The sequence below is a fragment of the Egretta garzetta genome, unplaced genomic scaffold (genome assembly GCF_000687185.1).
Source record: "Egretta garzetta isolate BGI_Z169 unplaced genomic scaffold, ASM68718v1 scaffold445, whole genome shotgun sequence".
Lineage (NCBI taxonomy): Eukaryota > Metazoa > Chordata > Aves > Pelecaniformes > Ardeidae > Egretta > Egretta garzetta.
The window spans coordinates 1,385,827-1,399,083 of record NW_009259855.1 but is presented as its reverse complement, the minus strand read 5'-3'; positions in this window follow the sequence as shown (position 1 = coordinate 1,399,083).

Here is a 13,257-nt window from a genome sequence, read left to right as displayed (position 1 = left end):
CGAGCAGTCTCCCCGCGACCGACCGACCGAACTAACCGCCCCCCCCCACGCATGACGTTATATGGTATGGAATAGCTCTTTGGTCAGTTTGGGTTAGCTGTGCTAGCTGTGCTGTACTCCCAGCTTGTTATGCACCTGGGCAAGCAGGAGAAGCTCAAAAAGTCCTTGAGTAGTCTGAGCACTACTTGGCAACAGCTGAAAACATCAGTGTGTTATCAACATTCTTCTGGTACTAAATCCAAAACACAGCACTATGCTAGCTACTATGAAGAAAATTAGCTCTATCCCAGCCGAAACCAGGACAGAGGCAAAATGTATAGAATCATAGAATAACTCAAGTAGGAAGGCACCTAAAAAGATCATCAGCTCCAACTCCCTGCTCCTTGCAGGACTGCCTAAAACTAAACCATATGACTAAGACCATTGTTCAGACACTCCTTGAACAGCTCCTGAAAGGCTTGGTGTTGTGACTACTTCCCTGGGGTGACCGATCACCCTCACCGTGAAGAACTTTTTCCTGTGGCTCAGTCTGACCTTCCCCTGATGCAGCTTCATTCCATTTCCTCATGTCCTGTGACTGGTCACCGGAGAGAGGACATCAGCGCCTCCCCCTCCGCTGACCCCTTGTGGAAGCTGTAGACTGTGATGGGGTCACCCCTCAGCCAAGCTGAGCCAAGCCCCTTCTCCAAGCTGAACCAGCCAAGTGACCTCAGCCACACCTTGTGAGTCTTGCCCTCAAGGCCCTTCATCATCTTCATCGCCCTCCTCTGGAAACCTTAGAATAGTTTCATAGAATCATAGAATCATTTAGGTTGGAAAAGACCCTTAAGATCCTCCAGTCCAAACATTTGATGTCCTTATATCAAGGTGCCCAAAACTGCATACAGTACTTGAGGTGGACCTGCACCAGTGCAGTGTAGAGTGGGGCAATCACCTCCCTCAACCTGCTGGCTATGATGTGCTTGATGTACCCCAGGACACAGTTGGCCCTTTTGGTTGCCAGGGCACACTGTTGACTCATGTTCAACTTGCCATCAACCCAACCCCCTAGATCCCTTTCCATGGGGTTGCTCTCTATCCTATTGACATCCATTTTGTACACATAACCAGGATTACCCTGTCCCAGGTGGGGAATATGTCACTTGCTCTCATTAAATCTGATATGGTTGGTAGTTGCTCAGCTCTCTAGTCTATCCAGATCACTCTGTAAGGTCTCTCTACCCTCAAGGGAGTCCACAGCTCCTCTTTGTTTAGTATCATTGGCAAACTTATTTTACGTGCATTTGATTCTTGCATCCAGATCATTTATAAAATATATATATATATTTTCTTTTTTTTCATTTCTTCAAAATGTTGGGTATGCCTGATTTTATATATCCACATTTATGCTTTTAAAATAGTTTTCATTTCCATTCTTTAGGCAAACATTATTTTTGTACATTTTCTGCATATCATTGTAGCATCTGAATTTGCCAAATCATACCAGTGCTATATTATTCTCTCATTTACTCTTCAAATTGCATGATTGCACTGCAAAATTACTTTTTTCCTGGCACAAAAGCCTAATCTCTGTGGTGTGAGCCAATTCATTTGGGGGTCAGCATAGAACAAATATGCTCTAAAAGCCTTGAAGTGTTGTGGGTGACAAAATAATTTCCTGTCTAGAACCAGTTGCGATTACTGATCATTTAATCTCCAATTGTTCCCAATACACATAAAAGACTTCAAAATACAAGCAAGATACCAGTAATATGGAAAACAAATTTGTAATTCTGCCATGTGTTCATGAGCTGTAAAGGTATTTCATGTGTATTCTTCCAGGTGGGGTTGACAGAGTTGATCTAGTTACAAACATATTTATTGATGCCTTTTTATACCTTCCAATCAACCTTAATCACTATTTGGAAAAGTTATTATGTATTATTATTCTAAGTTTATTTCATATCTTAGATGGGAATACAACCAAGTATTTTAAAAAATTCCTTTCTAAGGTGACACTTTCTACTATAAAATACAAGCGCAAAAACTGCTCAGAGATGATTAAAACAAGTACAACCAGAGAAGTGAAGAAAAATTAGAAGAGAAAGCTATAAACTATTTTTTTAAACTCCATTAGGAAAGCAGTCCAGGAAAAGCCAGAGGGGCCTCATATTAGTTGACAGTGATAAGCGGAATGGAGCACGTTGAGTACAAGGCATTATATAGTAGAAGTCAGAGAGGCAGCTTGAGGGGTAGGAAACTCATTTATTCTCCAGAAACAGTGCGCAGTGATTATAAAATATAAGCATGCTTATTTTTCCAATAAGTTATCTTATTAGCAGTATAACGCTTCACATGAATCCCAGGTCATTAAATTATCACACCCCTTCACTGTACAATAGCTCAAATCTTTTCTACTTTCTTCTAATGCGGTTGCAAGTCAACATTTGTGACAGCTGCAAAATAAGCTTTAGTTCAGACGAGAAGAGGATGTCACTTGCGCATGTACGCACGTGTACTCATGCACACAGGTACACACTTACCACTTTGGCAAGTATTTATAGCAGCCCTGGCTTTTAATTAAGAATGAAGAACTCTTGAGAGAGTGGGTTACAATCTGCCCATCACATCAATTTATTGACCTGACTGTCAGCACACCAGATATTAGCCACAAATACCAAGAAGGCAGAACTTGATTCCTCCCATTGTCTGTGCTGAATTGCCGATGGAATACAATATAACAATGATATAAGAATATTTTTCAGCTGCCTCCCAGAGTGAAATTACATGACAGAAAAATCACCAAGAGCTGGGTCACAAAGACTGACCATTGCTCAGTAACCCTTGAAAATTATCAGCACAGAATGGACTTCTGATCAACCTGTGACCCCCCGTAGCGTCATTGTTTGAACAAATTCATTCTCCAAAAAGGATAAAATTCAAAAGGCTGTCAGATGAAACTGGTTCTCAACAGGGGTATGTACCTTCCTTCAGACCACTGAATATGATCAATGAGAGAATCACAGGTAACAGAAAGAACAAAGTTGCATATATCCTGGTTTATTTCACAACAGTAATGTAGAAATCAATGTGCAATCGTGAACAAGCACTTACCCACTTATTTTGCTGGAGTAAGTAGACCTAGTAATAAAAGTCTTAGTGAGATTAAGAATAAGGGTTTCAAAATGATTTAGAGGGATTTAGTTTTAGTTTCCTGGGGAAAGGGAGTATCTCTATCCATAAAAGTGCAGGAGTATTCACTATGTCCTTTCCCCCACCAAGCTGCAGTGGTCAGTTCAGGGACTGGTCATAGATTTATGACTAGGGACATCAGGGGAGACAAATCTCTCTTTGCTTTTCAGTGGCAGTGGATTTTCAGGGGAGAGCTTACAATTCTGGTTCCACGTACGTCCTGACACCGGCATTGCAGTGCAATCTATGGGGAAGACTACAAGGTTTCAAGAAAAACTTGCTCGAACATTCCACTGTGACTTCTGGAAAACAAAGTTTCTAGGGAAAGTGTCACTTTTTGCCAACTTCTAGTTTCATAGGAAAACAATGAAAAAGGAGAATTGAAGCTATCAAAATAAGAGTCTTAGTTTGGGTTTTAAATGTTTTTTCCTTTCAAAGTTGCTACAGATTAATTATAGCAAAAAATTTGAACTTTAAACTTCAACTAATTTGAAACTACCACAAAATATTTGTTTATCTAGTGGAAATACATTTTTTGGTGATGAAGCTGATTTTTTTTTTTTTTTGGTTATCATTCCAGTTTCGGATGGAAGAGACCCTTCTCTGGCAGTATCAAGGAATGAGAGCAGCACTGTTCTGCCGTATTCAGTTTTCCAGGGGAAGGACAGAGAGTGCACTAAAGTTTGTTTATTTGAGTGCAGATCTGGATTCAAGGCTTCAGTGGATCTCCCATGTAGATCTAGTGATCTCCCATTAGAACAACTTTGCTTGCCTTTCCAGGGCATTCATCAATGCCCTGGTCTTCAGCAGTGACAGACAGAGCAAACGTTCTACTCAAGCATTAACGTTGATCACAGATGCATAGGAGGTAAAACTAGACTCCTTTACAGCCTTTTTTTCCCAGCTGTGAATTCAGCTGTTTCCAAGAGAGCTCTTGATAATTCCTGAGGTATTTTAGCTTTCATGCAATTTACAAAGCCTTTATAAAAAGTCCTTTTAGCAAAAGTAACATCTTAATGTAATTAATGGCAGTTTGATGCAGTCATCTAAAAGTGATGGTGCTAACATATCTGCAAGCCATTATCACATCTGAAGGAATACCATGCTATAAATTAGAATGAAATGAGTGTTATAGTAAAATCACTGAAATAACAGACTCAATGACTGGTATTTTCTTCCATCTTAATTCAGAAGCCTATAAAAACTGTATGTTTTTTAGTATGTAATGAACTTTTACTACATCAAAACACTTTCTAACCAACTGGGACTGCATGATTTATCTACCTGATATGCTTTCCAGTGCATAGAGATGTCCTTTAAAATAACCTGAAACAATTCAGACTTCTTACGCATGTTTTATTTAGGAAATTTATTTCTATTTGTTGCTCTCCCCATCCCTCACTCCCCTGAATTCACAATTTAGAAGAGTTTACTTACTTAAGGCCTGAGAAAGGAGTTGGAAAGCCATTTTGTTACATTTACTTGAGACTCTTCTAAGATAGTGGTCATACTTGCACAGGAGTATTTACATTACTGTTCAGTCTAGGGTGCCTTGGTTAAAATAATTTTGAAAGGACATCTTGGCTTACCCACTGATAAAAACTCAAGCTGGAAGTGCCTTGTCTGATTAATTTCTGAAACGTTACAGCATCTTTGCATTGAAGTTAAGGCCTCAGGATATAATGGACAGGGAAGGCCAATAGCTATAAGCATTAGAAATAAACATTTCAAAATTCTCATAATGATTTTGAGGTTTTCTCAGGCTGAATGAATATTTCCAACAGGAAAGAGTAAAAAATTAATCTGAGCAAATGTTGGGCTTCACCTCCCCGTTTTTCCTTTTGCACAAGTGTGAATTGTGAAACACGGTTGAAGTCAATCCAGTTTGCACAAGGGCAAAGATGTTCTGTGTAAAGGTCCTCTCAGAGGGGAGCCAGCTTTTCTTCTGGCTGCAGCCATTTCTTTTGTTTAGTATCGTTGTTCTTCTCCAGATGGCTCACGTATGAAGCTCCATGCGTCTATGTTAGCTAATGTCCAGCCTATCTATTGCAGACAATGAGTATACTGGAAGCACTTGGCAATAAGAGAAAGAGATCTGTATTTAAAAATGAAGGGCACTTCCCCTAGGATGTGGTCCCAGAAAAACTTTGTAAGTGCAGTAGAGACCAAGAGAGTCTGCAGATGAAATTAGCATTCAGGGAAATGAAGACAGGGGATGGTGCTTAGCTTTTTTTACATCAATAAGCCATACTGAGAGTGATTAATGGAAAACTTCTGACCTTCTACATACATCCTCTGATGATCTTCAATTTCCCTAGAGGATAGGCAGCTAATTACTCCAAATGAGTTGGGAATAGAGCCACAAAAGGCTTTTAGTACTTAAATCTTGCCTAAGTCTGAAGTTGTGATCCTTTAAAACCCATCTCATCTGATGCTGAAAGCCTGGAAGTGCATATACATGTTTAGTGCAGCATCTGTTTGAAGCCAAGCTAAATTCAAGTATTCCAAGTAGAAATAATGTTTCCAAGCCTTGAAATCCTGGATCCCACTCTCTTGGCCCACTCTTACATCCTTCTGGCATTCACAAGCTAGATACTTCTCTGGCCCAGTCCACCAGATATCCTTACATCATGTCAGCTCAGGATCATCACAGCGCAACGCAGTGACTGTCAGTCACCCCTGAGTGCAGGACCTATGTTCTCCTGACTCAGCCTATGTCCTCCCCCTCCAAAACCAGGTGTCTAGCTACTAAATCGTATGCCTGCTCAGGCTTGCCCAACATGGAAGAATTTCAATAGGCATATGTATCTTCCTTCATGTCCAAAGCACGTCTCAGATTGCAAAATAGCCCATAGCTTTATGATTAGGACACTCTGGTTGGAGAGAAGAAAAAACCCAACCCCAACAATAAAACCAAACCAAACAAAACAAAAAAAACCCCCAATACCCTGAATAACCTGAATACCCTTAAAACAACAGCATGAAAACCCCTAGTCTTACTGCCTTGGAGGAAAAGATTAAATGAGGAAAAGATCCAGCTGAGTTCTCATGGCAAATCTTGCCTAAGCATATACTTGGGGAGAAGGGAGGAGTGGTGGGCCGGGTTCAATGTGAGACCACCAGGCAGGGATTTGTGGCCAAGGGCCAGGTGTCTACATCCAACAGAAATAGATACCCATAGATTTAAGACCCATTTCTGTTGTCTGTATTTCTGAGCAGTGATATTAAATGTCTCATTGTTCAACATACTAGTTCCTGAATACTCTGCTCTGAAACCCCTCATTTTTCTGCTTCATGGAGTAGTAGACCCCTTGAAGTGGCCAGGCATCTAAAATGTCAGGTAGCAGAGCATGAAGCACCCTCATTTTCTCATGTTTTTCATTGTTGGCATTTTCACAGGACAGGAACTGAGATGGAGACATAAGCTGCATTCACTCATGACCTTGGATGCAACTTGATTGAAGGTTATCTAATAAAACATAATCTCTACTGAACACAGGCTCACAAAGCATTAGTCTGCTGTAATAGTTTAAATAGATGAGGAAAAGATAAAAAAGAAATTTTCTGAATCTACACAAAGATAGGGGAAAAAAATCCAGAAAGGTTATCCTTTGTATGGTGATTCAAAAAAAAATCATCTTTAGAATGACTATACAAAAATAGAAAACTTGGTTTCAAATTCAGTGCATATTGCCAGGTACTTATGAAGACTTCCTATGACTTTGTGTGCTGCAGCCAAAGGAACCATCATGACAGACTACAAAATGGACCATTTGGGAGGGGGAAGGGGGAGAAGGTGCTCTATGGTGGCATCTGCTAAATTTTCTGTGCATGAAGTTACCTGCTGTTGACCTAGAGACATCCAATCCTTTTAAACAAAAATCCCGGGAGTAATGTCTTCTCATACTGAACACAAGGCTGCTCTTAGCCTGGGGATAAGCCTTGCCAAAATCTTTCTGAGCCTTACCTCCACCCTCTGCCAAGTGCTGGCAGCGCACTCACCAGCACCAAGACGGGCACCAGCACCTTGTGGAACGGGACGTACACAGTAGAGAAAGGACGCGTATGCCTGCACAGCAGCCCTCAGTGGGGATTTCACTGGCTATCCCCAACCTGGCAGACATGGGCAACTCAGGATAAGCATGAAAAGGGACACACAGGAGACAGTTACAAGGTCCTTTACAAGGTATTGTCCTTGTTTTCTGTTTTCCAGTATATAAGTAGAATATTCTTGTCTTGTTAGGTTCATCTTCATAACAAATAATCTACATTATTCTTTTTTTTTACAGTATAATACCCATAAACCTCTCCTGTGTGCACACACACAGGTCTACAAGAAATTTTTTCTTTGAGATCTTCACCAGATAATAAGCATGAGGGACACCACAGACCGAATAAATAACATAACCCCCAGGAAAAAAAGACTATGCACAAAAGAAGTTATTATCCTAGAATCCCAAGCTTCAGATGATTTATTTGGTGCAAACAGCCAACCCACCCCAGCTCCCTGTAATTTCTAGAAAACCACGTTTGTTCCATGTTTAAACAATAAGTCCCTTGAACAGGAAAAGGAGGTTTCACGCAACTCCCTGACTGATAGGATCTTGCCTGTTGTGTCACACTGCATGCCATAAGGCACTCGTCACCTAGTAAGCTGAAGAAAGCTCACATTTTATTCTTTAAGCAAGAATTACACAGCATGCATCTAGGTCCACCTAATGCACTTTGGTGAGGGAGAAGAGAAGGGCATGACAAAACAGACCAAAGAAAAAGAAAGACATTCAGACAACTTCAAGTGTGGTATTCTCTGCCAAGCTTTTCTGACTAATACGCAGCTGAATTAATTCACACGTGGATTCATCCACTTAATAAGGCAAGCAGCTATACGTGTACTTTCACTGGGGATTATTGAAGGGCAGATTGTCATTGATAATGGTGAAAACATAATGAGGCCAGTGAGAAGCTGACAGTTGCTCAGAGTGAAAAATGCCATCCCCAGATCAAGTAGAAGTAAGGGTAACATTTCTAGCTGGACTGCAGGTTAGTCCTTGATGTAACTTAAAAAACACATGTACCTGCTAGAAGCTGCCCAGCAGAGCTGCTCAGTTGTGCCTTCCAGAGTCATGTTTTGCTTTTTAATGCTGGCTTGAAAAGCTTTCCACAGAGAGTCCGATCCCAAGCATTTCCCATTTCCACATCACCGTGAGCCGTGAGGCATGAGCCACTGCATTGGGTCAAGCTGAAATGGAGTCAGTCTTCCCCATAGCAGCCCTCACGGTGCTGTGCTTTGTATCGATAACTAGAGTGGTGTTGAGAATGCACCCATGTTTTGGCAACTGCTGAGCAGCACCCGAACAGCACCGAGGCTGCAGCTCCAACATTTGCCCCCCTCACCAGTGGGCTGGGAGTGGACAAGACCTTGGAAGGGGGCACAGCCAGGACAGCTGACCCAAACTGACCAAAGGGCTATTCCAGACCATACGATGTCAGCTCAGATATAAAAGCTAAGGGAAAGGGGGAGGAAGGGGAGGGCATTCGTTATTTACAACATTTGTCTTCAGGAGCAACCTCTACGTGTACTGAAGCCCTGCTTCCTAGGAAGTGGCTGGACATCGCCTGCTGATGGGAAGTAGAGAATAAAATCTTTGTTTTCCTTTTGCTTCCATGCACGGCTTTTGCTCTTGTTTTTATTAAACTGCCTTTATCTTGATGCACGAGGGTTTTTTACCATCTTATTTTCTGCTGAGGGTGGGAGTGACAGAGCAGCTTGGTGGCACCTGGCTTCCAGCCAAGGTCAACCCACCACAGCCACCCACCCTGTTACCAGTGGGGAAGATGTCCGTGGGCAGAGACACCCCAGTCACTGCACAAGTGGGGAGGGGATGGCTCCTCAGCTGGCAGCAGTGTGCATGTCCCTGTGTCCACCAAAAGTGTGCACTGCCATAGCCCTGCTACTCTGGGTGCAATGATCCTTTGGTGCCTTGACTGAGGATACAAAGAGAGACCTTTGGCTTTCCTTGGAAAAAAACCCTCCTTCTTCTCTGATTCCCAGTTCTACAAGGTAATGTAATCCTGATAAAACACTGCCCTGTGGATGGACACTAGCCATTGAATTAGTGGTGAATTATAAAATGCATCACTCAGATCAAAAACACCAGTGTAATTTTGTCAACTTAACTTTGTACATATGTAATATGATCCAATCTTCTTTGGGATAATCTCTTTCCAGAAGCTTCCTTATTTTCCTGTCTGTTTAGCCTGGAGGGTGAAAGAGTCAGACATCCAGAGGACTATGTCCTCCCGCTCCTCTTGCTCTTTCCCGGGGAGAGGAGGTGAAGAGGAGTCTGAGGAAGCCTGTCATGCAGGCAGTGGTCTTTCCCAACAGAGACCAAAGAGTAGCCACTTTATATATAAAACACAGTGGTTTTGTCTGCACTGCCTCTTAGCACAGCCTGGGGAGAGGAGCACTGCTGCAGGCTGGCCCCCCAGTGCCAGGTCACACGAGTGGGCACAGCAAGCCCTGCTTGGGATGCTCTGGGCTGTGTGGCCTCTCTCCATGTCCCTGCAGGACGCTGCTTCAGGTATGTGCTGCTTATCAGAGAGGAACTCTCTCTGAGATGCCTGATTCAAAGCAGTAGGCTTGGTGCTTCTTGCATGTAAAACCAGAGAGTAACAGAGCTGTACCTGGCAGGAAAATCAGGTGGCAATCACCAGAGGTTTGTAAGCAAATGCTATGTGCTATAGACAAACTCCATAATCAGAAAGGGGGAGTTGTTTTCCTTGTTCTCCTTTATCTAAATATCTGTCAAAGGAGGTTTTCTTATGAAGAGTGAATGACAGGATTTACACACAGTCCGTAATGATGCTTATTGATAAAGCCAAGGCTGGGCAGAGCTGTAAATAGGTAACAAAAACTAAAGCTGCAACTTGCAACTTTGCTATGGTACAGTTTACCTGGGAAGTTTTCAGAGCTGAGGCTGCAATTTTCTGCACCGTCCCCGAGGTCAGCATTTTCCTCTCAAAGCACACAGTATTTATTGCTCCTCACACCCTCCAAATCCCAGCATCTCGAACAAGTATATTACCCTGGTTACTAAAATAAGTAATTGACAGGTTCTGGATAGGCTGGGGGGGAGAGGGCCTTGGGAAAACATGTTCTTCTGAAAACAGAAGCTAGGCAAATTCAACTTGAAATTGAAGTGCAATTAATCATCAGTGAGGCATTGCAACAACTCAGCTAGAGATCTGGCAGATTCTCTGCCATTTGAATTTTTTCCCCTGTATTTCAGATCTCTCTGGAAGGGACAATTTAGTGAAACAAAGTCAAGATTTTTCATGCAGGAGTTGTTAAGCAAATGCTCAATGTGGTTTGTACTGATAAATGACCATAGAAGTTCTACTATAGATTTAAAAATTATTCCCTTTCTAAAAACAATGCACGATACCCCACAAAGATATAATTTTCAAACTAAAGGAGCATGTTAGTAAGGGTATATTTCTCCATCAGGGCTGAGTACAATGTGTGTATGTGGTTGGTCAGCTCAGAATTGCAGTCACAAATGTGTAAAGGACCCCAGACGTCAATGTGCTTTTGCTTCACTCGTTAGCCTGGACTAAACATGTGGTTTGCAACCTTTTTTGATCTGCAGACCCCTAAATACTTTTCAGTAAGCCTCTCTGTAGTGTACTGCAGCTTGCTTAGAAATGATTTGCTCTTCCTAATTACCATATCTCTATGTTGGAGAAATAGCCGTGGGAATGGTTTTATGGATCTGAGAGTCCTAAAAACCATGGCACTGAATGACTTTTTTCTGATCCCAGGACTGTTCTGAGTTCACGCACTGTTATCCTTCTGCTACCCACATTAGTCTTCAGTCGGTATCCATATTTGCCCACGTATTGCAAATTTCATCCAAATCCTGTTTGATTCTTCGGAGTCCCAAAGTTTTATTCACATAGCAGAGAATGGTTTGCACAGAGAAAAAAACAAATGTTCCAATTTCCAATACTAAAGAAAGTAAGATCAGTTAATATTATTCAAGTTGGAAAAATTCATCCTGCTTAACTCTGCTTATCATACTTCATATGTCTCGTTTCCTAACTCTGTGAAAGACCTGGTGAGTACTGGGGGTACTTCATTGTTACGCTGTCTTTCTGTCTGATGAAAACAAAAGTATGTTCACTAATGACTTTCTTGGCTTACCGTAACCCCTGCCAAGAGAGAGGCTCCCCTACTGTCTTCTGCCTTATACCTGGTTATTTATATCTGTGTAGGCAATTGATATTTAAGGTGGCCAAGATGCAATAAAAGCATGAAGCAATTAAATCAAATGTATCATGTCTCTCTCCTAGGTTTTGCCAGGAAGCCAATATTTAATGAAGCTTAGCATTATCTGACAGCCCTTCAACTTCCCTCTAATTAACTTGCAGCATTTTGAATAAACCCTTTGAACACGGTGGGACTGTCTGTGAATGCAGTGTTTTGCATGCTGCCTCAGAAGACATTGACCTCCTTGGTGTGGCTGTGAGGCCAGAGCTGTATTGCTGCTTTTCCCTAAATAGAAATTTTATCATGCTTTCATGAGAAGGTTTAGCAGGATATTTTATATGCTCCAGAATTCAAAATATTAGTGTGTGTCTTTATCAAGCAGGACTCCTTGTATTCACCTGCTACAAGTTACATTTCCCCCTTGAAACAGTGGCCAAAATAATGGGGAACAGCTTCAAAACCTAGCTGGAATCTCTGGGATCCTCCATTTTCCCAAATGTATGTCTCTCTCCCCTCCAAATAGAGCTGAATGGCAGCCCTTGGATGATACTTTGAGAGATGCCTAACAGAAGAACATTATTTCCTGCTATCAAGGTTCACTTATTACTGACCAAACAGCCAAATGCCCTATTTCAAAATCCTACTTTAGTTCATTCAGACTTAACCCTTTGTCCCTGCAATGAAGAGCAGGTATGAAGAGAGTCATGTTCCCTTTCCTCCCTTTCACTACTCACCTTCTGTCACAGACTAACTCATGCATGCAAAGAGATAAAGCTGGAGGATTTAAATCTCCTCAGCTGGGAGAGCGAGCCCTGGTCACCCTTATCCCCAGAGGTGGCTGCAAGGGAGTGTTGCACTGGACAAAAGGGAAGATCTTTTATCCCTGCCTCACCACATCCTTTATGTAAAAACCTTCCTAAAAACAGAAGGATCATTTAGAGGAGACTATATCTAGTAGGCATCCCATGCAGAGCAATAGTTTTTTCTTCTCCTTTTTAGTTGGGTCTTCTCTTTGAATTTTGCATATGGCGTAAAGATTAAAAATGGTGAGGTGGAGGATGGTGAGGATGGACTGAACATCAGTAGGTGCAGAAGGCTACTGATTTTCACCAGTGAAGACTGTGCTCGTCCTTGGTAATTACTTATTTTTTAAGGTCAAGAGTAATTGTGTACATACCTGAGAAAGTGTGGGTGCCCAACAAGTTACAAGTTACATATTCTCCTAGCATGCATTAATTACTGTAATAGACAGATGAGGCTGGCTGTAAAACTATTGTTTGCTTAATGACTTGTTAACTGTCAATTACCAGTCACGATTCTCTTCAGTATGGCTTAAAAAAAATCCCTCAAAGCTAGCTTTAATGTGACAGAAAAGGAGCCATGTTGATAGTTCCTGCGTAGTTGCCTGAAACCACATTTGTCAACACTTTTACCATAGCAACAAGGTTTTAGTGTTTTGTCAGTCTGTGACCCGCTAATGTACAGCATAGCCGTGTAGCTTGTTGCATTTATACTCGATAAAAGCCCTTCATGGACATCTGCAGGTTCTTTCTGCGGTTGTTCCAGTATCTTATTAGGACATTGGTTAATAACCCAAGCTTTGCTTTTGCTTGTGCAAATTCATCCTACCTTGTCAGCTCTATTTGGAACTAGAAAACTCAAATTTAATTCTTGAGCATACAGTTGTTCTTAAGACTTTCCACAACCTTCTGTACCATTAATATACAGCGCTGTCTTTCAGCTCATCTTTTGGCTTCTCAGAGTATCCCCTTCCAGAAAAATATTACTTTATTTGTCATTCAATAGCTGAAATCTGT